The following is a 25,396-nucleotide window of genomic DNA, read 5'->3' on the forward strand; positions in this document are numbered from 1 at the left end:
GGTAGCTGTGTGAGTAAGATAAGCGACCCTAGTGGCCGACACAAACACCGGGCCCATCTAGGAGTGGCACTGCAGTGTCACGCAGGATGGCCCTTCCAAAAAACACTCCCCAAACAGCACATGACGCAAAGAAAAAAAGAGGCGCAATGAGGTAGCTGTGTGAGTAAGATAAGCAACCCTAGTGGCCGACACAAACACCGTGCCCATCTAGGAGTGGCACTGCAGTGTCACGCAGGATGGCCCTTCCAAAAAACCCTCCCCAAACAGCACATGACGCAAAGAAAAAAAGAGGCGCAATGAGGTAGCTGTGTGAGTAAGATAAGCGACCCTAGTGGCCGACACAAACACCGGGCCCATCTAGGAGTGGCACTGCAGTGTCACGCAGGATGGCCCTTCCAAAAAACCCTCCCCAAACAGCACATGACGCAAAGAAAAAAAGAGGCGCAATGAGGTAGCTGTGTGAGTAATATAAGCGACCCTAGTGGCCGACACAAACACCGTGCCCATCTAGGAGTGGCACTGCAGTGTCACGCAGGATGGCCCTTCCAAAAAACCCTCCCCAAACAGCACATGACGCAAAGAAAAAAAGAGGCGCAATGAGGTAGCTGTGTGAGTAAGATAAGCGACCCTAGTGGCCGACACAAACACTGGGCCCATCTAGGAGTGGCACTGCAGTGTCACGCAGGATGGCCCTTCCAAAAAACCCTCCCCAAACAGCACATGACGCAAAGAAAAAAAGAGGCGCAATGAGGTAGCTGTGTGAGTAAGATAAGCGACCCTAGTGGCCGACACAAACACCGGGCCCATCTAGGAGTGGCACTGCAGTGTCACGCAGGATGGCCCTTCCAAAAAACCCTCCCCAAACAGCACATGACGCAAAGAAAAAAAGAGGCACAATGAGGTAGCTGTGTGAGTAAGATAAGCGACCCTAGTGGCCGACACAAACACCGGGCCCATCTAGGAGTGGCACTGCAGTGTCACGCAGGATGGCCCTTCCAAAAAACCCTCCCCAAACAGCACATGACGCAAAGAAAAAAAGAGGCGCAATGAGGTAGCTGTGTGAGTAAGATAAGCGACCCTAGTGGCCGACACAAACACCGGGCCCATCTAGGAGTGGCACTGCAGTGTCACGCAGGATGGCCCTTCCAAAAAACATTCCTCAAACAGCACATGACGCAAAGAAAAATTAAAGAAAAAAGAGGTGCAAGATGGAATTGTCCTTGGGCCCTCCCACCCACCCTTATGTTGTATAAACAGGACATGCACACTTTAACCAACCCATCATTTCAGTGACAGGGTCTGCCACACGACTGTGACTGAAATGACGGGTTGGTTTGGACCCCCACCAAAAAAGAAGCAATTAATCTCTCCTTGCACAAACTGGCTCTACAGAGGCAAGATGTCCACCTCATCATCATCCTCCGATATATCACCGTGTACATCCCCCTCCTCACAGATTATCAATTCGTCCCCACTGGAATCCACCATCTCAGCTCCCTGTGTACTTTGTGGAGGCAATTGCTGCTGGTCAATGTCTCCACGGAGGAATTGATTATAATTCATTTTAATGAACATCATCTTCTCCACATTTTCTGGATGTAACCTCGTACGCCGATTGCTGACAAGGTGAGCGGCGGCACTAAACACTCTTTCGGAGTACACACTTGCGGGAGGGCAACTTAGGTAGAATAAAGCCAGTTTGTGCAAGGGCCTCCAAATTGCCTCTTTTTCCTGCCAGTATAAGTACGGACTGTGTGACGTGCCTACTTGGATGCGGTCACTCATATAATCCTCCACCATTCTTTCAATGGTGAGAGAATCATATGCAGTGACAGTAGACGACATGTCCGTAATCGTTGTCAGGTCCTTCAGTCCGGACCAGATGTCAGCATCAGCAGTCGCTCCAGACTGCCCTGCATCACCGCCAGCGGGTGGGCTCGGAATTCTGAGCCTTTTCCTCGCACCCCCAGTTGCGGGAGAATGTGAAGGAGGAGATGTTGACAGGTCGCGTTCCGCTTGACTTGACAATTTTGTCACCAGCAGGTCTTTGAACCCCAGCAGACTTGTGTCTGCCGGAAAGAGAGATCCAAGGTAGGCTTTAAATCTAGGATCGAGCACGGTGGCCAAAATGTAGTGCTCTGATTTCAACAGATTGACCACCCGTGAATCCTTGTTAAGCGAATTAAGGGCTCCATCCACAAGTCCCACATGCCTAGCGGAATCGCTCCGTGTTAGCTCCTCCTTCAATGTCTCCAGCTTCTTCTGCAAAAGCCTGATGAGGGGAATGACCTGACTCAGGCTGGCAGTGTCTGAACTGACTTCACGTGTGGCAAGTTCAAAGGGCATCAGAACCTTGCACAACGTTGAAATCATTCTCCACTGCGCTTGAGACAGGTGCATTCCACCTACTATATCGTGCTCAATTGTATAGGCTTGAATGGCCTTTTGCTGCTCCTCCAACCTCTGAAGCATATAGAGGGTTGAATTCCACCTCGTTACCACTTCTTGCTTCAGATGATGGCAGGGCAGGTTCAGTAGTTTTTGGTGGTGCTCCAGTCTTCTGTACGTGGTGCCTGTACGCCGAAAGTGTCCCGCAATTCTTCTGGCCACCGACAGCATCTCTTGCACGCCCCTGTCGTTTTTTAAAAAATTCTGCACCACCAAATTCAAGGTATGTGCAAAACATGGGACGTGCTGGAATTTGCCCATATTTAATGCACACACAATATTGCTGGCGTTGTCCGATGCCACAAATCCACAGGAGAGTCCAATTGGGGTAAGCCATTCCGCGATGATCTTCCTCAGTTGCCGTAAGAGGTTTTCAGCTGTGTGCGTATTCTGGAAAGCGGTGATACAAAGCGTAGCCTGCCTAGGAAAGAGTTGGCGTTTGCGAGATGCTGCTACTGGTGCCGCCGCTGCTGTTCTTGCGGCGGGAGTCCATACATCTACCCAGTGGGCTGTCACAGTCATATAGTCCTGACCCTGCCCTGCTCCACTTGTCCACATGTCCGTGGTTAAGTGGACATTGGGTACAACTGCATTTTTTAGGACACTGGTGAGTCTTTTTCTGACGTCCATGTACATTCTCGGTATCGCCTGCCTAGAGAAGTGGAACCTAGATGGTATTTGGTAACGGGGGCACACTGCCTCAATAAATTGTCTAGTTCCCTGTGAACTAACGGCGGATACCGGACGCACGTCTAACACCAACATAGTTGTCAAGGCCTCAGTTATCCGCTTTGCAGCAGGATGACTGCTGTGATATTTCATCTTCCTCGCAAAGGACTGTTGGACAGTCAATTGCTTACTGGAAGTAGTACAAGTGGGCTTACGACTTCCCCTCTGGGATGACGATCGACTCCCAGCAGCAACAACAGCAGCGCCAGCAGCAGTAGGCATTACACTCAAGGATGCATCGGAGGAATCCCAGGCAGGAGAGGACTCGTCAGAATTGCCAGTGACATGGCCTTCAGGACTATTGGCATTCCTGGGTAAGGAGGAAATTGACACTGAGGGAGTTGGTGGGGTGGTTTGCGTGAGCTTGGTTACAAGAGGAAGGGATTTACTGGTCAGTGGACTGCTTCCGCTGTCACCCAAAGTTTTTGAACTTGTCACTGACTTATTATGAATGCGCTGCAGGTGACGTATAAGGGAGGATGTTCCGAGGTGGTTAACGTCCTTACCCCTACTTATTACAGCTTGACAAAGGCAACACACGGCTTGACAAATGTTGTCCGCATTTCTGGTGAAATACTTCCACACCGAAGAGTTGATTTTTTTGTATTTTGACCAGGCATGTCAATGGCCCTATTCCTCCCACGGACAACAGGTGTCTCCCCGGGTGCCTGACTTAAACAAACCAACTCACCATCAGAATCCTCCTGGTCAATTTCCTCCCCAGCGCCAGCAACACCCATATCCTCCTCATCCTGGTGTACTTCAACACTGACATCTTCAATCTGACTATCAGGAACTGGACTGCGGGTGCTCCTTCCAGCACTTGCAGGGGGCGTGCAAATGGTGGAAGGCGCATGCTCTTCACGTCCAGTGTTGGGAAGGTCAGGCATCGCAACCGACACAATTGGACTCTCCTTGTGGATTTGGGATTTCGAAGAACGCACAGTTCTTTGCGGTGCTTTTGCCAGCTTGAGTCTTTTCAGTTTTCTAGCGAGAGGCTGAGTGCTTCCATCCTCATGTGAAGCTGAACCACTAGCCATGAACATAGGCCAGGGCCTCAGCCGTTCCTTGCCACTCCGTGTCGTAAATGGCATATTGGCAAGTTTACGCTTCTCCTCCGACAATTTTATTTTAGGTTTTGGAGTCCTTTTTTTACTGATATTTGGTGTTTTGGATTTGACATGCTCTGTACTATGACATTGGGCATCGGCCTTGGCAGACGACGTTGCTGGCATTTCATCGTCTCGGCCATGACTAGTGGCAGCAGCTTCAGCACGAGGTGGAAGTGGATCTTGATCTTTCCCTAATTTTGGAACCTCAACATTTTTGTTCTCCATATTTTAATAGGCACAACTAAAAGGCACCTCAGGTAAACAATGGAGATGGATGGATACTAGTATACTTATGGATGGACTGCCGAGTGCCGACACAGAGGTAGCTACAGCCGTGGACTACCGTACTGTGTCTGCTGCTAATATAGACTGGATGATTGATAATGAGATGAAATCAATATATATATATGTATGTATATATAATATCACTAGTACTGCAGCCGGACAGGTAGATAATATATTTATTAGGTAATGATGACTGATGACGAACCTGCTGGACACTGTCAGCTCAGCAGCACCGCAGATTGCTACAGTAAGCTACTATACTATAGTAGTATGTACAAAGAAGAAAGAAAAAAAAAAACCACGGGTAGGTGGTATACAATTATGGATGGACTGACGAGTGCCGACACAGAGGTAGCTACAGCCGTGGACTACCGTACTGTGTCTGCTGCTAATATAGACTGGATGATAATGAGATGAAATCAATATATATATATGTTTGTATATATAATATCACTAGTACTGCAGCCGGACAGGTAGATAATATATTTATTAGGTAATGATGACTGATGACGGACCTGCTGGACACTGTCAGCTCAGCAGCACCGCAGACTGCTACAGTAAGCTACTATACTATAGTAGTATGTACAAAGAAGAAAAAAAAAAAAAACCACGGGTAGGTGGTATACAATTATGGATGGACTGCCGAGTGCCGACACAGAGGTAGCTACAGCCGTGGACTAACGTACTGTGTCTGCTGCTAATATAGACTGGATGATTGATAATGAGATGAAATCAATATATATATATATGTATGTATATATAATATCACTTGTACTGCAGCCGGACAGGTAGATAATATATTTATTAGGTAATGATGACTGATGACGGACCTGCTGGACACTGTCAGCTCAGCAGCACCGCAGACTGCTACAGTAAGCTACTATACTATAGTAGTATGTACAAAGAAGAAAGAAAAAAAAAACCACGGGTAGGTGGTATACAATTATGGATGGACTGCCGAGTGCCGACACAGAGGTAGCTACAGCCGTGGACTAACGTACTGTGTCTGCTGCTAATATAGACTGGATGATTGATAATGAGATGAAATCAATATATATATGTATGTATATATAATATCACTAGTACTGCAGCCGGACAGGTAGATAATATATTTATTAGGTAATGATGACTGATGACGGACCTGCTGGACACTGTCAGCTCAGCAGCACCGCAGACTGCTACAGTAAGCTACTATACTCTATAGTAGTATGTACAAAGAAGAAAGAAAAAAAAAAAACACGGGTAGGTGGTATACAATTATGGATGGACTGCCGAGTGCCGACACAGAGGTAGCTACAGCCGTGGACTAACGTACTGTGTCTGCTGCTAATATAGAGTCTAGACTGGATGATAAATTATTGATAATGAGATGAAATCAATATAATATCACTAGTACTGCAGCCGGACAGGTACTATATATATTTATTATGTAATGACTGATGACGGACCTGCTGGACACTGTCAGGTCAGCACAGCACCGCAGACTGCTACAGTAAGCTACTATAGTAGTATGTATAAAGAAGAATGAAAAAAAAAAAACCACGGGTAGGTGGTATACAATATTATATATATATATATATTATATACAATTATATATATATATATATATATATTAAACTGGTGGTGATTGATTATTAAATTGGTGGTCACTTCAGGTCACGTTGCAACTTGCAACTAGTACTCCGAGGCCTAAGCAGACAATCACAAAATATATTATTATACTTGTGGTCAGTGTGGTCACAACAATGGCAGTGTGGCACTGACTCTGGCAGCAAAAGTGTGCACTGTACGTTATATGTACTCCTGTGTCCTGCTCTCAGACTCTAACTGCTCCCCACTGTCAGTGTCTCCCCCACAAGTCAGATAATACACTTACAGTCACACTATCTATTATCTAATCTAGTATAAATATCACTTCAGCAAGTAGTATAGTAGTATACAGTATAGTAGTACTCCTCCTAATAATGCTCCCCAAAATACTGTGTCTCTCTCTTCTCTAAACGGAGAGGACGCCAGCCACGTCCTCTCCCTATGACTCTCAATGCACGTGTGAAAATGGCGGCGACGCGCGGCTCCTTATATATAATCCGAGTCTCGCGATAGAATCCGAGCCTCGCGAGAATCCGACAGCGTGATGATGACGTTCGGGCGCGCTCGGGTTAGCCGAGCAAGGCGGGAAGATCCGAGCCTGCTCGGACCCGTGTAAAAAACCTGAAGTTCGGGCGGGTTCGGATTCAGAGGAACCGAACCCGCTCATCTCTAGTATTTTCTACAGTGTATTGCTGTTATTAATCTGGTACATTATCATGCATGCACTAGTAGTATTTACTATATATATTTATGTACTCTCTATAACTACATTTCCCCCAGTGGGCCTTGGAAAAGATAACAAAACTCAGTGAATTATCTCTTCTATAAATAGGGAGAAGAGAATAAAATTTCTCTTCCCCAGCTAAAATTCTGGAGATAAGATTTTTTTTAATATTTAAAAAATAAAGCCATAACTTATTTTCAGTACTGAAATTACATAATGGGTTTCTGGATTTTTGGTAAACAATTTAACTTTTATTCCAGTTTTTGGAATTACACAAAACAATGCTTAAGCAATGTAATTGATTTTCATACTCTGCATGAAAAATTGGTTATTTCTCTTCTTAGCAATAGGTTATTATTAAATATGAAATATCTGATTATTCTCATTGTCAGACTGTGAATCGTCATGGGTGTTTCTCTCATAAATACATTAATACAAGTAAATAAGTAAATACTTATAAAACTGTAGTTATGCATATGCATGCAGATCAGTTTAGGCTTATATTGTGTATTCCCTCTTTTTGTCTTACAGATCAAGGGGGTAATTCCAAGTTGATCGTAGCAGGAATTTTGTTAGCATTTGGGCAAAACCATGGGGGCCATTCCGAGTTGATCGCTCGTTGCCGATTTTTGCAACGGAGCGATTAAGGCTAAAATGCGCATGGTACACAGTGCGCATGCGCTAAGTATTTTAACACAAAACTTAGTAGATTTACTCACGTCCGAACGAAGAATTTTCATCGTTGAAGTGATCGGAGTGTGATTGGCAGGAAGTGGGTGTTTCTGGGCGGAAACTGACCATTTTCTGGGAGTGTGCGGAAAAACGCAGGCGTGCCAGGATAAAACGCGGGAGTGTCTGGAGAAACGGGGGAGTGGCTGGCCGAACGCAGGGCGTGTTTGTGACGTCAAACCAGGAACGAAACAGCCTGAGCTGATCGCAATCTGTGAGAAGGTCTGGAGCTACTCAGAAACTGCCAAGAATTTTCTATTCGCAATTCTGCTAATCTTTCGTTCGCTATTCTGCTAAGCTAAGATACACTCCTAGAGGGCGGCGGCCTAGCGTGTGCAATGCTGCTAAAATCTGCTAGCGAGCGAACAACTCGGAATGAGGGCCCATGTGCACTGCAGGTGAGGCAGATTTAACATGTGCAGAGAGATTTAGATTTGGGTGTGGTGTGTTCAATCTGCAATCTAATTTGCAGTGTAAAAATAAAGCAGCCAGTATTTACCCTGCACAGAAATAAAATAACCCACCCAAATCTAACTCTTTCTACACATGTTATATCTGCCTCCCCTGCAATGCACATGGTTTTGCCCAACTGCTAACAAAATTCCTGCTGCGATCAACTTGGAATTACCCCCCATATTCTATAAATAATGTAGTTATAAAAAAAAATAATAATTCATTAAATAAATGTAAGATCAAAGCAGTGTTTTTCCATCTATTCAGCCATGTAAAACCATATTGCTATTATATGTATGTATCTAAAAATATAGGGGCAAATGTAATAGGGTCTGAGTAGCTGGAGTAGCGGGACTTCGGAGAGAATGGCCGTGCTTTTAAAGCAGCAATCATTTACAAGGCATAACCAGGTTGGTTTTTAAATGATTGCTGCTTTAAAAATATGTCCATTCTCGCCCAAAGTCCCGCACTTCTGGCAGGCTGCAAGCAGCTTTGCATTTGCAATCCTTAAACAATCAGGCCCATTGTTAAGTATACCATCATTTCACATTATTCTTACAAATATTGAAAGAATTAACATCACACTGTATATGTATGAACCTAGACAAGAGACAGAATTGCATATAAAACACTTGCATTTCTCCATGTTTGTCCATTTTTCTCCATGTACAGAGTACTATTATTTATACAGTATTATAGATGCTTTTCCATCTAAGTAGTTTTAGAAACACTGGGGCAGATTTATTAAGCTCGGTGAAGTGATAAATTGGAAGGTGATAAAGGATCGGCCAGTCAGCTCTTAACTGTCATTTTTCAAACTCAGCCTGTGACATGGTAGTTAGGATCTGTTGGCTAGTGCTTTATCACCTTCCACTTTATCACTTCACCGAGCTTAATAAATCTGCCCCCCAGTCTTTTTGCAAATATTATAATTCATATTATTATTGTATTGCTACTATATATACAGTAACAATAGGAGTTTTTAGTTCAGTTTTTAGTGAAATAAAAGAGACCAATGAAGTTTGAACTTGGTGGTGCTAGTATGATGATTTGATGACAGACTGTGGTTAAACTATCTTGGGCAACAGAAATATTTAAATTGAGCAACTCATCCAGACAAAGAAAAATATGATTTTGTTTAAGCTTTTCTCTTTTATTCATTATGAACATATTTGGTTAAAATCAGTTTGAAATATGTAGAAAATATAAGATTAGAAATACACAGTAGTCTGTGTTCAAGGGGATCTGGATGGTTCAGCAGGGAACAGATTCTGTAGGGAGTAGAGAACAATAAATGTGAGATGGAATAAACCAATTTAGCATATTTCCCTTGGTGTTTGGTAGCCACGAAGGATATAATAACTAATGCGCAAGGGAAAAAAAAATCTACCTTAAAGGTAACATTTACTTCTTGCTGTCAATCTAGATATAAAAACACCTCCCTCAGAACAAATGTATGGAAATGTTATGATAATTAGAAACTTTGTGGGGTTTGTATGGCAAAATATGTGTTTGAAACGTACATTTCACTGGGATTGCTGCTCTCAAAGTATTAGATCAACGGCAGTGTGGGATTAAAGTATCGTACCATAATGTACATTTTCCTAGCAGAATAAATAACATGATTAAGGTATATGCAGAAGGGTAGTGACAGCAGTAGATTCCATAGGTACAAAACCCCTCGGGGGATTTGATGCAATATGGGATGTTTCAGTCTGGAACTATTTGCATACTTCAGGTGCTTGTCACATTTCTCCTGAAAAGTTGCAAAGATCTACCATCTACAACGCATGGAAGAAACAATACATGACAATGGTAAGGATCGTAACAGGCGATTTGTGGAGCCACTTATGTCTGGATGCCAACTACACGCCCTGTAAATAAGTGATCGGTCTGCTAATACACATGTTAATCAATTATAACACTATAGGGGAAGACGTACTTAGCCTTGAAAAGTGATAAATTTCACGGTGATAAAGTACCAGCCAATCGTCTCCTGTCATGTCACAGACTGGGTTTGAAAAATGACAGTTAGGAGCCGGTTGGCGTTTACTTTATCAGTGTGAAATTTATCACTTTTTAAGGGTTAGTACATCTGGCCCATAGCACTTATACAAGACAAGAGCTTTTAAGTCCATTCCTTGACCTTGAGAGAAGTGATATAATACTAGTGATGAGCGGGTTCGGATCCTCGGGATCTGAACCCGCCCGAACTTCACCTTTTTTTTCACGGGTCCGAGCAACTCGGATCCTCCCGCTTTGCTCGGTTAACCCGAGCATGCCCGAACGTCATCATCCCGCGGTCGGATTCTCGCGAGATTCGTATTCTATATAAGGAGCCGAGCGTCGCCGCCATTTTTCCCTCGTGCATTGGAGATAGTCGTGAGAGGACGTGGCTGACGTCCTCTCAGTTTCTATGTTCAGTGGGCTGCAAATATCTGTGCTCAGTGTGCTGCAAATATCTGTGCTCAGTGTGCTGCAAATATCTGTGCTCAGTGTGCTGCAAGTGCAAATATCTACGTTCTCTGCCTGAAAAACGCTCCATATCTGTGCTCAGTGTGCTGCAAATATCTGTGCTCAGTATGCTAATTGCTTTATTGTGGGGACTGGGGACCAGCAAAATTATATAGTAGGAGGACAGTGCAGAGTTTTGCTGACCAGTGACCACCAGTATTATACGTTCTCTGCCTGAAAAACGCTCCCTATCTGTGCTCAGTGTGCTGATTGCTTTATTGTGGGGACTGGGGACCAGCAGTATTATATAGTAGGAGGACAGTGCAGAGTTTTGCTGACCAGTGACCACCAGTATTATACATTCTCTGCCGTAAAAATGCTCCATATCTGTGCTGCATTGCAGTATATAGTAGGAGGACAGTGCAGAATTTTTCTGACCACCAGTATAACTATATATATAGCAGTACGATACAGTAGTCCACTATCCATCCATACCTGTGGTGCATTTCAGTTTTGCACAGATTGCTGACCACCAGTATATAATATATAGCAGTATGGTACAGAAGGCCACTGCTCTACCTACCTCTATGTCGTCAAGTAAACTATCCATCCATACCTGTGGTGCATTTCAGTTTTGCACAGTTTGCTGACCACCAGTATATAATATATAGCAGTACGGTACAGAAGGCTACTGCTCTACCTACCTCTGTGTCGTCAAGTATACTAACCATCCATTCCTGTGGTGCATTTCAGTTTTGCACAGTTTGCTGACCACCAGTATATAATATATAGCAGTACGGTACAGAAGGCCGCTGCTCTAGCTACCTCTGTGTCGTCAAGTATACTATCCATCCATACCTGTGGTGCATTTCAGTTTTGTACAGTTTGCTGACCACCAGTATATAATATATAGCAGTACGGTACAGAACGTCACTGCTCTACCTACCTCTGTGTCATCAAGTATACTATCCATCCATACCTGTGTTGCATTTCAGTTTTGCACAGTTTGCTGAGCACCAGTATAACTATATATAGCTGTACAGTACAGAAGGCCACTGCTCTACCTACCTCTGTTTCGTCAAGTATACTATCCATCCATAAGTGTGGTGCATTTCAGTTTTGAACAGTTTGCTGACCACCAGTATATAATATATAGCAGTACGGTACAGTAGGCCACTGCTCTACCTACCTCTGTGTCGTCAAGTATACTATCCATCCAAACTTGTGGTGCATTTCAGTTTTGTACAGTTTGCTGACCACCAGTATATAATATATAGCAGTACGGTACAGTAGGCCACTGCTCTACCTACCTCTGTGTCGTCAAGTATACTATCCATCCATAAGTGTGGTGCATTTCAGTTTTGAACAGTTTGCTGACCACCAGTATATAATATATAGCAGTACGGTACAGTAGGCCACTGCTCTACCTACCTCTATGTCGTCAAGTAAACTATCCATCCATACCTGTGGTGCATTTCAGTTTTGCACAGTATACTATCCATCCATACCTGTGGTGCATTTCAGTTTTGTACAGTTTGCTGACCACCAGTATATAATATATAGCAGTACGGTACAGTAGGCCACTGCTCTACCTACCTCTGTGTCGTCAAGTATACTATCCATCCATAAGTGTGGTGCATTTCAGTTTTGCACAGTTTACTGACCACCAGTATATAATATATAGCAGTACGGTACAGTAGGCCACTGCTCTACCTACCTATGTGTCGTCAAGTATACTATCCATCCATAAGTGTGGTGCATTTCAGTTTTGCACTGTGTGCTGACCACCAGTATATAATATATAGCAGTACGGTACAGAAGGCCATTGCTCTAGCTACCTCTGTGTCGTCAAGTATACTATCCATCCATACCTGTGGGGCATTTAAGTTTTGCACAGTTTGCTGACCACCAGTATATAATATATAGCAGTACGGTACAGAAGGCTACTGCTCTACCTACCTCTGTGTCGTCAAGTATACTATCCATCCATACCTGTGTTGAATTTCAGTTTTGCACAGTTTGATGACCACCAGTATAACTATATATAGCAGTACAGTACAGAAGGCCACTGCTCTACCTACCTCTGTGTCGTCAAGTATACTATCCATCCATAAGTGTGGTGCATTTCAGTTTTGAACAGTTTGCTAACCACCAGTATATAATATATAGCAGTACGGTACAGTAGGCCACTGCTCTACCTACCTCTGTGTCGTCAAGTATACTATCCATCCATACCTGTGGTGCATTTCAGTTTTGTACAGTTTGCTGACCACCAGTATATAATATATAGCAGTACGGTACAGTAGGCCACTGCTCTACCTACCTCTGTGTCGTCAAGTATACTATCCATCTATAAGTGTGGTGCATTTCAGTTTTAAACAGTTTGCTGACCACCAGTATATAATATATAGCAGTACGGTACAGTAGGCCACTGCTCTACCTACCTCTGTGTCGTCAAGTATACTATCCATCCATACCTGTGGTGCATTTCAGTTTTGTACAGTTTGCTGACCACCAGTATATAATATATAGCAGTACGGTACAGTAGGCCACTGCTCTACCTACCTCTGTGTCGTCAAGTATACTATCCATCCATAAGTGTGGTGCATTTCAGTTTTGCACAGTTTGCTGACCACCAGTATATAATATATAGCAGTACGGTACAGTAGGCCACTGCTCTACCTACCTATGTGTCGTCAAGTATACTATCCATCCATAACTGTGGTGCATTTCAGTTTTGCACTGTGTGCTGACCACCAGTATATAATATATAGCAGTACGGTACAGAAGGCCATTGCTCTAGCTACCTCTGTGTCGTCAAGTATACTATCCATCCATACCTGTGGGGCATTTCAGTTTTGCACAGTTTGCTGACCACCAGTATATAATATATAGCAGTACGGTACAGAAGGCTACTGCTCTACCTACCTCTGTGTCGTCAAGTATACTATCCATCCATACCTGTGTTGAATTTCAGTTTTGCACAGTTTGATGACCACCAGTATAACTATATATAGCAGTACAGTACAGAAGGCCACTGCTCTACCTACCTCTGTGTCGTCAAGTATATTATCCATCCATAAGTGTGGTGCATTTCAGTTTTGAACAGTTTGCTAACCACCAGTATATAATATATAGCAGTACGGTACAGTAGGCCACTGCTCTACCTACCTCTGTGTCGTCAAGTATACTATCCATCCATACCTGTGGTGCATTTCAGTTTTGTACAGTTTGCTGACCACCAGTATATAATATATAGCAGTACGGTACAGTAGGCCACTGCTCTACCTACCTCTGTGTCGTCAAGTATACTATCCATCTATAAGTGTGGTGCATTTCAGTTTTAAACAGTTTGCTGACCACCAGTATATAATATATAGCAGTACGGTACAGTAGGCCACTGCTCTACCTACCTCTGTGTCGTCAAGTATACTATCCATCCATACCTGTGGTGCATTTCAGTTTTGTACAGTTTGCTGACCACCAGTATATAATATATAGCAGTACGGTACAGTAGGCCACTGCTCTACCTACCTCTGTGTCGTCAAGTATACTATCCATCCATAAGTGTGGTGCATTTCAGTTTTGCACAGTTTGCTGACCACCAGTATATAATATATAGCAGTACGGTACAGTAGGCCACTGCTCTACCTACCTATGTGTCGTCAAGTATACTATCCATCCATAACTGTGGTGCATTTCAGTTTTGCACTGTGTGCTGACCACCAGTATATAATATATAGCAGTACGGTACAGAAGGCCATTGCTCTAGCTACCTCTGTGTCGTCAAGTATACTATCCATCCATACCTGTGGGGCATTTCAGTTTTGCACAGTTTGCTGACCACCAGTATATAATATATAGCAGTACGGTACAGAAGGCTACTGCTCTACCTACCTCTGTGTCGTCAAGTATACTATCCATCCATACCTGTGTTGAATTTCAGTTTTGCACAGTTTGATGACCACCAGTATATAATATATAGCAGTACGGTACCGAAGGCCACTGCTCTACCTACCTCTGTGTCGTCAAGTATATTATCCATCCATAAGTGTGGTGCTTTTCAGTTTTGCACAGTTTGCTGACCACCAATATATAATATATCGCAGTACGGTACAGTAGGCCACTGCTCTACCTACCTCTGTGTCTTCAAGTATACTATCCATCCATACCTGTGGTGCATTTCAGTTTTGTACAGTTTGCTGACCCCCAGTATATAATATATAGCAGTACGGTACAGTAGGCCACTGCTCTACCTACCTCTGTGTCGTCAAGTATACTATCCATCCATACCTGTGGTCCATTTCAGTTTTGCACAGTTTGCTGACCACCAGTATATAATATATAGCAGTACGGTACAGTAGGCCACTGCTCTACCTACCTCTGTGTCGTCAAGTATACTATCCATCCATACCTGTGGTGCATTCCAGTTTTGCACAGTTTGCTGACCACCAGTAAATAATATATAGCAGTACGGTACAGAAGGCCATTGCTCTAGCTACCTCTGTGTCGTCAAGTATACTATCCATCCATACCTGTTGTGCATTTCAGTTTTGCACAGTTTGCTGACCCCCAGTATATAATATATAGCAGTACGGTACAGTAGGCCACTGCTCTACCTACCTCTGTGTCGTCAAGTATACTATCCATCCATACCTGTGGTGCATTTCAGTTTTGCACAGTTTGCTGACCACCAGTATATAATATATAGCAGTACGGTACAGAAGGCCACTGCTCTACCTACCTCTGTGTCGTCAAGTATACTATCCATCCATACCTGTGGTGCATTTAAGTTTTTGTGCGCAGTATATATAGTAGTAGGCCATTGCTATTGATATATTACTGGCATATAATTCCACACATTAAAAAATGCAGAACAAAAATGTGGAGGGTAAAATAGGGAAAGATCAAGATCCACTTCCACCTCGTGCTGAAGCTGCTGCCACTAGTCATGGCCAAGACGATGAAATGCCATCAACGTCGTCTACCAAGGCCGATGCCCAATGTCATAGTAGAGAGCATGTAAAATCCCAAAAAATAAAACTCAGCAAAAATGACCCAGAAATCTAAATCAAAATCATCTGAGGAGAAGCGTAAACTTGTCAATGTGCCATTTACGACACGGAGTGGCAAGGAACGGCTGAGGGCCTGGCCTATGTACATGGCTAGTGGTTCAGCTTCACATGAGGATGGAAGCACTCATCCTCCTGCTAGAAAACTTAAAGAGTTAAGATGGCAAAAGCAAAGCAAAGAACTGTGCATTCTTCTAAATCACAAATCCCCAAGGAGAGTCCAATTGTGTCGGTTGCGATGCCTGACCTACCCAACACTGGACGGGAAGAGGTTGCGCCTTCCACCATTTGCACGCCCACTGCAAGTGTTGGAAGGAGCACCTGCAGTCCAGTTCCTGATAGTCAAATTGAAGATGTCACTGTTGAAGTACACCAGGATGAGGATATGGGTGTTGCTGGCGCTGGGGAGGAAATTGACAAGGAGGATTCTGATGGTGAGGTGGTTTGTTTAAGTCAGGCACCCGGGGAGACACCTGTTGTCCGTGGGACGAATATGGCCATTGACATGCCTGGTCAAAATACAAAAAAAATCACCTCTTCGGTGTGGAATTATTTAATCAGAAATGCGGACAACAGGTGTCAAGCCGTGTGTTGCCTTTGTTAAGCTGTAATAAGTAGGGGTAAGGACGTTAACAACCTAGGAACATCCTCCCTTATACATCACCTGGACCGCATTTATCAGAAGTCATTGACAAGTTCAAAAACTTTGGATGACAGCAAAAGCAGTCCACTGACCACTAAATCCCTTCCTCTTGTATCCAAGCTCCTGCAAACCACACCACCAACTCCCTCAGTGTCAATTTCCTCCCTAGACAGAAAAGCCAATAGTCCTACAGGCCATGTCACTGTCAAGTCTGACGAGTCCTCTCCGGCCTGGGATTCATACGATGCATCCTTGAGTGTAACGCCTATGGCTGCTGGTGCTGCTGCTGTTGTTGCTGCTGGGAGTTGATCGTCATCCCAGAGGGGAAGTCAGAAGACCACTTGTACTACTTCCAGTAAGCAATTGACTGTCCAACAGTCCTTTGTGAGGAAGATGAAATATCACAGCAGTAATCCTGCTGCAAAGCGAATAACTCAGGCATTGGCAGCCTGGGTGGTGAGAAACGTGTTTCCGGTATCCACTGTTAATTCACAGGGAACTAGAGACTTGATTGAGGTACTGTGTCCCCGGTACCAAATACTATCTAGGTTCCATTTCTCTAGGCAGGCGATACTGAAAATGTACACAGACGTCAGAAAAAGATTCACCAGTGTCCTAAAAAATGCAGTTGTACCCAATGTCCACTTAACCACGGACATGTGGACAAGTGGATCAGGGCAGACTCAAGACTATATGACTGTGACATCCCACTGGGTAGATGAATTGCCTCCCGCAGCAAGAACAGCAGCGGCGGCACCAGTAGCAGCATCTTGCAAACGCCAACTCGTTCCTAGGCAGGCTACGCTTTGTATCACCGCTTTCCATAAGAGGCACACAGCTGACAACCTCTTACGGAAACTGAGGAACAGCAGAATGGCTTAACCCAATTGGAATCTCCTGGGGATTTGTGACATCAGACAACGCCACCAATATTGTGCGTGCATTACATCTGGGCAAATTCCAGCACGTCCCATGTTTTGCACATACATTGAATTTGGTGGTGCAGAATTATTTTAAAAAATGAGGTTATTGCACTCCCACCGTATGAACCTGGGAGGCTACAGATGCACATTACATGGTAACTATCAGTGTAATTATTATTAGTATTATATAGTGATGTGCACCGGAAATTTTTCGGGTTTTGTGTTTCGGTTTTGGATTTGGTTCCGCGGCTGTTTTTTTGATTTGAACGCGTTTTGGCAAAACCTCCTTGAAAATTTTTTGTCGGATTCGGGTGTTTTTTTTTTACAAAAAACTCTCAAAAACAGCTTAAATCATAGAATTTGGGGGTCATTTTGATCCCATAGTATTATTAACCTCAATAACCAGAATTTCCACTCATTTCCAGTGTATTCTGAACACCTCACACCTCACAATATTATTTTTAGCCCTAAAATTTGCATCGAGGTCGCTGGATGACTAAGCTAAGCGACCCAAGTGGCCGACACAAACACCTGGCCCATCTAGGAGTGGCACCGCAGTGTCAGACAGGATGGCAGATTTAAAAAATAGTCCCCAAACAGCACATGATGCAAAGAAAAATAGAGGTGCACCAAGGTCGCTGGATGGCTAAGCTAAGCGACCCAAGTGGCCGACACAAACACCTGGCCCAGCTAGGAGTGGCACTGCAGTGTCAGACAGGATGGCACCTCCTCCTCATCATCCGATTCCTCACCCCTTTCACTGTGTACATCCCCCTCCTCACAGATTATTAATTCGTCCCCACTGGAATCCACCATCTCAGGTCACTGTGTACTATCTGGAGGCAATTGCTGGTGAATGTCTCCAAGGAGGAATTGATTATAATTCATTTTGATGAGCATCATCTTCTCCACATTTTCTGGAAGTAACATCGTACGCCGATTGCTGACAAGGAGAGCGGCTGCACTAAACACTCTTTCGGAGTACACACTGGAGGGGGGGCAACTTAGGAAAAATAAAGACAGTTTCTGAAAGGCCCTCCAAATTGCCACTTTTTCCTGCCAGTATATGTATGGACTGTCTGACATGCCTACTTGGATGCGGTCACTCATATAATCCTCCACCATTCTTTCAATGGTGACAGAATCATATGCAGTGACAGTAGATGACATGACAGTAATTGTTGGCAGGTCCTTCAGTCCGGACCAGATGTCAGCACTAGAGATGAGCGGATTCGGTTTTACTCGGTTTTACTCGGTTCTCAAAACGACATCTTATTGGCTCACGGATGTCACGTGTTTTGGATAGCCAATAAGATTCGGTTTTGAGAACCGAGTAAAACCGAGTAAAACCGAATCCGCTCATCTCTAGTCAGCACTCACTCCAGACTGCCCTGCATCACCGCCAGTGGGTGGGCTCAGAATTCTTAGCCTTTTCCTCGCAGCCCCAGTTGCAGGAGAATGTGAAGGAGGAGCTGTTGATGGGTCACGTTCCACTTGACTTGACAATTTTCTCACCAGCAGGTCTTTAAACCTCTGCAGACTTGTGTCTGCCGTAAAGAGAGATACAACGTAGGTTTTAAATCTAGGATCGAGCACGGTGGCCAAAATGTAGTGCTCTGATTCCAACAGATTGTCCATCAGTGAATCCTGGTTAAGCGAATTTAAGGGGTGCACCAAGGTCGCTGGATGGCTAAACTAAGCGACCCAAGTGGCCAACACAAACACCTGGCCCATCTAGGAGTGGCACTGTAGTGTCAGACAGGATGGCACTTCAAAAAATAGTCCCCAAACAGCACATGATGCAAAGAAAAAGGAGGTGCACCAAGGTCGCTGGATGGCTAAGCTAAGCAACCCAAGTGGCCGACACAAACACCTGGCCCATCTAGGAGTGGCACTGTAGTGTCAGACAGGATGGCACTTCAAAAAATAGTCCCCAAACAGCACATGATGCAAAGAAAAAGGCGGTGCACCAAGGTCGCTGGATGGCTAAGCTAAGCAACCCAAGTGGCCGACACAAACACCTGGCCCATCTAGGAGTGGCACTGCAGTGTCAGACAGGATGGCACTTCAAAAAATAGTCCCTAAACAGCACATGATGCAAAGAAAAAAAGAGGTGCACCAAGGTCACTGGATGGCTAAGCTAAGCGACCAAAGTGGCCGACACAAACTCCTGGCCCATCTAGGAGTGGCACTGCAGTGTCAGACAGGATGGCGCTTCAAAAAATAGTCCCCAAACAGCACATGATGCAAAGAAAAATGAAAGAAAAAAGAGGTGCAAGGTGGCATTGTCCTTTGGCCCTCCCACCCACCCTTATGTTGTATAAACAGGACTTGCACACTTTAACAAACCCATAATTTCAGCGACGTGGTCTGCCACACGACTGTGACTGAAATGACTGGTTGGTTTGGGCCCCCAAGAAAAAAGAAGCAATCAATCTCTCCTTGCACAAACTGGCTCTACAGAGGCAAGATGTCCACCTCCTCCTCATCATCCGATTCCTCACCCCTTTCACTGTGTACATCCCCCTCCTCACAGATTATTAATTCATCCCAATGGAATCCGCCATCTCAGGTCCCTGTGTACTTTCTGGAGGCAATTGCTGGTGAATGTCTCCACGGAGGAATTGATTATAGTTCATTTTGATGAACATCATCTTCTCCACATTTTCTGGAAGTAACCTCGTACGCCGATTGCTGACAAGGTGAGCGGCTGCACTAAACACTCTTTCGGAGTACACACTGGAGGGGGGGCAACTAAGAAAAAATAAAGCCAGTTTCTGCAAGGGCCTCCAAATTGCCACTTTTTCCTGCCAGTATACGTATGGACTGTCTGACATGCCTACTTGGATGCGGTCACTCATATAATCCTCCACCATTCTTTCAATAGTGACAGAATCATATGCAGTGAAAGTAGACGACATGTCAGTAATCGTTGGCAGGTCCTTCAGTCCGGACCAGATGTCAGCACTCACTCCAGACTGCCCTGCATCACCGCCAGTGGGTGGGCTCAGAATTCTTAGCCTTTTCCTCGCAGCCCCAGTTGCGGGAGAATGTGAAGGAGGAGCTGTTGATGGGTCACGTTCCACTTGACTTGACAATTTTCTCACCAGCAGGTCTTTAAACCTCTGCAGACTTGTGTCTGCCGTAAAGATAGATACAACGTAGGTGTCACGAACCGATCTCTCACCTCTGCGGGTTCTGGGGTTCATCTGTTGCCAGTGTGGTTGCTCGCGGTGCTGTGCGGCCGTGTGGGGACGCGGCGTGATCGGTGGCAAAGGTGATGCAGGATCTGGGAGCTGGGAGTGCGGGGACCGAATGGCCAAAGGCACCGCTGTGTGTCTGCAGTATAGGAGGCGGCCATGTTGGAGACCAAATAAGCAATACAGAGCACTTGTGAAAACACATGTGGGTAAGTGTAAGCCAATCCTGTGCTTGTGCTGCCTTTAAGTAGGCTGGGATTATGCTACTTTGAGCCAGTGCTTCGTTGTATCTACGCTATGCCTTAGCTCTGTGCTCTCTCCGTGCATTCCTGTGTGATTCCCGTGGTCCAGATATTGCCTCCGCTCCCAGAGGTCCGTCTGCAGCCTTCACTGCTAAAGATCCACCAGCTCCCTGCTGTGCTGTCAGTCAATCACTCACCCAGTGGCAAACAATTGGATTCCCAGAGTCTTGTATGAGGTTACCCTGTCTGCCTGCTTCAACCACACAGACTTTGGAGGATTCCACTAACATCAGCTGTTCGTTTGCTCTGCTCTAAACTTAACCCATTCATCACCATTGTCATCTGCTGCAGTTTCACAGTGATCATCAGAACTCGCAAGTAACCCATTTCAGTACTTTGTTTTCTGTGTGCTACAATCAAGGACAATTCTTCACAGCCTCTCAGTTAAATCTTTAAACTTCATTACAAATCTCTACAGTTACTTATTCATGTCTGCATTATCCAGTTAACACAATTTACAGTTCAGCATCAAGTCTTGTTTGTTTTGGACAATTCATCATTCATTTATAAGCCTGTTTAAAACTCAGTTCTATGAACATTTTCTCAATTTATCTTTAACATTGTTCCTGCTTATCATTTCTTCCACGTATGCAATACGTCAGTTTATATATGGTAATTTATAATTTGTCATTTAACTTTTTACTGGAATTGTTGCTTACAATAAATATATGAAACGGAACTTTATTCGTCCTCCCTGCTTTCATCATACCCTAGCACCTACACCTGTGGTTGGTCCAGGGTTAACGGATTCACAAAAACACCTGGCCCTGACAGTAGTTTTTAAATCTAGGATTGAGCACGGTGGCCAAAATGTAGTGCTCTGATTCCAACAGATTGACCATCAGTGAATCCTGGTTAAGCGAATTAAGGGGTGCACCAAGGTCGCTGGATGGCTAAGCTAAGCGACCCAAGTGGCCGACACAAACGCCTGGCCCATCTAGGAGTGGCACTGTAGTGTCAGACAGGATGGCACTTCAAAAAATAGTCTGCAAACAGCACATGATGCAAAGAAAAAAAGAGGTGCACCAAGGTCGCTGGATGGCTAAGCTAAGCAACCCAAGTGGCCGACACAAACACCTGGCCCATCTAGGAGTGGCACTGCAGTGTCAGACAGGATGGCGCTTCAAAAAATAGTCCCCAAACAGCACATGATGCAAAGAAAAATGAAAGAAAAAAGAGGTGCAAGGTGGCATTGTCCTTGGGCCCTCCCACCCACCCTTATGTTGTATAAACAGGACTTGCACACTTTAACAAACCCATAATTTCAGCGACGTGGTCTGCCACACGACTGTGACTGAAATGACTGGTTGGTTTGGGCCCCCAAGAAAAAAGAAGCAATCAATCTCTCCTTGCACAAACTGGCTCTACAGAGGCAAGATGTCCACCTCCTCCTCATCATCCGATTCCTCACCCCTTTCACTGTGTACATCCCCCTCCTCACAGATTATTAATTCATCCCAATGGAATCCGCCATCTCAGGTCCCTGTGTACTTTCTGGAGGCAATTGCTGGTGAATGTCTCCACGGAGGAATTGATTATAGTTCATTTTGATGAACATCATCTTCTCCACATTTTCTGGAAGTAACCTCGTACGCCGATTGCTGACAAGGTGAGCGGCTGCACTAAACACTCTTTCGGAGTACACACTGGAGGGGGGGGCAAGTTAGGTAAAATAAAGCCAGTTTCTGCAAGGGCCTCAAATTGCCTCTTTTTCCTGCCAGTATATGTACGGACTGTCTGACATGCCTACTTGGATGCGGTCACTCATATAATTCTCCACCATTCTTTCAATGGTGACAGAATCATATGCAGTGACAGTAGACGACATGTCAGTAATCGTTGGCAGGTCCTTCAGTCAGGACCAGATGTCAGCACTCGCTGCATACTGCCCTGCATCACCGCCAGCGGGTGGGCTCGGAATTCTTAGCCTTTTCCTCGCACCCCCAGTTGCGGGAGAATGTGAAGGAGGAGCTGTTTATGGGTCACATTCCGCTTGACTTGACAATTTTCTCACCAGCAGGTCTTTGAACCTCTGCAGACTTGTGTCTGCCGTAAAGAGAGATACAACGTAGGTGTCACGAACCGATCTCTCACCTCTGCGGGTTCTGGGGTTCATCCGTTGCCAGTGTGGTTGCTCGCGGTGCTGTGCGGCCGTGTGGGGACGCGGCGTGATCGGTGGCACAGGTGATGCAGGATCTGGGAGCTGGGAGTGCGGGGACCGAATGGCCAAAGGCACCGCTGTGTGTCTGCAGTATAGGAGGCGGCCATGTTGGAGACCAAATAAGCAATACAGAGCACTTGTGAAAACACCTGTGGGTAAGTGTAAGCCAATCCTGTGCTTGTGCTGCCTTTAAGTAGGCTGGGATTATGCTACTCTGAGCCAGTGCTTTGTTGTATCTACGCTATGCCTTAGCTCTGTGCTCTCTCCGTGCATTCCTGTGTGATTCCCGTGGTCCAGATATCGCCTCCGCTCCCAGAGGTTCGTCTGCAGCCTTCACTGCTAAAGATCCACCAGCTCCCTGCTGTGCTGTCAGTCAATCACTCACCCAGTGGCAAACAATTGGATTCCCAGAGTCTTGTATGAGGTTACCCTGTCTGCCTGCTTCAACCACACAGACTTTGGAGGATTCTAATAACATCAGCTGTTCGTTTGCTCTGCTCTAAACTTAACCCATTCATCACCATTGTCGTCTGCTGCAGTTTCACAGTGATCTTCAGAACTCGCAAGTAACCCATTTCAGTACTTTGTTTTCTGTGTGCTACAATCAAGGACAATTCTTCACAGCCTCTCAGTTAAATCTTTAAACTTCATTACAAATCTCTACAGTTACTTATTCATGTCTGCATTATCCAGTTAACACAATTTACAGTTCAGCATCAAGTCTTGTTTCTTTTGGACAATTCATCATTCATTTATAAGCCTGTTTAAAACTCAGTTCTATGAACATTTTCTCAATTTATCTTTAACATTGTTCCTGCTTATCATTTCTTCCACGTATGCAATACGTCAGTTTATATATGGTAATTTATAATTTGTCATTTAACTTTTTACTGCAATTGTTGCTTACAATAAATATATGAAACGGAACTTTCTTCGTCCTCCCTGCTTTCATAATACCCTAGCACCTACACCTGTGGTTGGTCCAGGGTTAACGGATTCACAAAAACACCTTTCCCTGACAGTAGTTTTTAAATCTAGGATCGAGCACGGTGGCCAAAATGTAGTGCTCTGATTCCAACAGATTGACCACCCGTGAATCCTGGTTAAGCGAATTAAGGGGTGCACCAAGGTCGCTGGATGGCTAAGCTAAGCGACCCAAGTGGCCGACACAAACACCTGGCCCATCTAGGAGTGGCACTGTAGTGTCAGACAGGATGGCACTTCAAAAAATAGTCCGCAAACAGCACATGATGCAAAGAAAAAAAGAGATGCACCAAGGTCGCTGGATGGCTAAGCTAAGCAACCCAAGTGGCCGACACAAACACCTGGCCCATCTAGGAGTGGCACTGCAGTGTCAGACAGGATGGCACTTCAAAAAATAGTCCCCAAACAGCACATGATGCAAAGAAAAAAAGAGGGGCACCAAGGTCGCTGGATGGCTAAGCTAAGCGACCCAAGTGGCCGACACAAACACCTGGCCCATCTAGGAGTGGCACTGCAGTGTCAGACAGGATGGCACTTCAAAAAATAGTCCCCAAACAGCACATGATGCAAAGGAAAAAGAAGTGCACCAAGGTCACTGGATGGCTAAGCTAAGCGACCCAAGTGGCTGACACAAACTCCTGGCTCATCTAGGAGTGGCACTGCAGTGTCAGAAAGGATGGCACTTCAAAAAATAGTCCCCAAACAGCACATGATGCAAAGAAAAATGAAAGAAAAAAGAGGTGCAAGATGGAATTGTCCTTTGGCCCTCCCACCTACCCTTATGTTGTATAAACAGGACTTGCACACTTTAACAAACCCATCATTTCAGCGACGTGGTCTGCCACACGACTGTGACTGAAATGACTGGTTGGTTTTGGCCCCCAAGAAAAAAGAAGCAATCAATCTCTCCTTGCACAAACTGGCTCTACAGAGGCAAGATGTCCACCTCCTTCTCATCATCCGATTCCTCACCCCTTTCACTGTGTACATCCCCCTCCTCACAGATTATTAATTCATCCCAATGGAATCCGCCATCTCAGGTCCCTGTGTACTTTCTGGAGGCAATTGCTGGTGAATGTCTCCACGGAGGAATTGATTATAATTTATTTTGATGAACATTATCTTCGCCACATTTTCTGGAAGTAACCTCGTACGCCGATTGCTGACAAGGTGAGAGGCTGCACTAAACACTCTTTCGGAGTACACACTGGAGGGTGGGGGGCAACTTAGGTAAAATAAAGCCAGTTTCTGCAAGGGCCTCAAAATTGCCTCTTTTTCCTGCCAGTATATGTACGGACTGTCTGACATGCCTACTTGGATGCGGTCACTCATATAATTCTCCACCATTCTTTCAATGGTGACAGAATCATATGCAGTGACAGTAGACGACATGTCAGTAATCGTTGGCAGGTCCTTCAGTCCGGACCAGATGTCAGCACTCGCTGCATACTGCCCTGCATCACCGCCAGCGGGTGGGCTCGGAATTCTTAGCCTTTTCCTCGCACCCCCAGTTGCGGGAGAATGTGAAGGAGGAGCTGTTTATGGGTCACATTCCGCTTGACTTGACAATTTTCTCACCAGCAGGTC

This window comes from Pseudophryne corroboree, chromosome 2 (assembly GCF_028390025.1).
Source record: "Pseudophryne corroboree isolate aPseCor3 chromosome 2, aPseCor3.hap2, whole genome shotgun sequence".
NCBI lineage: Eukaryota > Metazoa > Chordata > Amphibia > Anura > Myobatrachidae > Pseudophryne > Pseudophryne corroboree.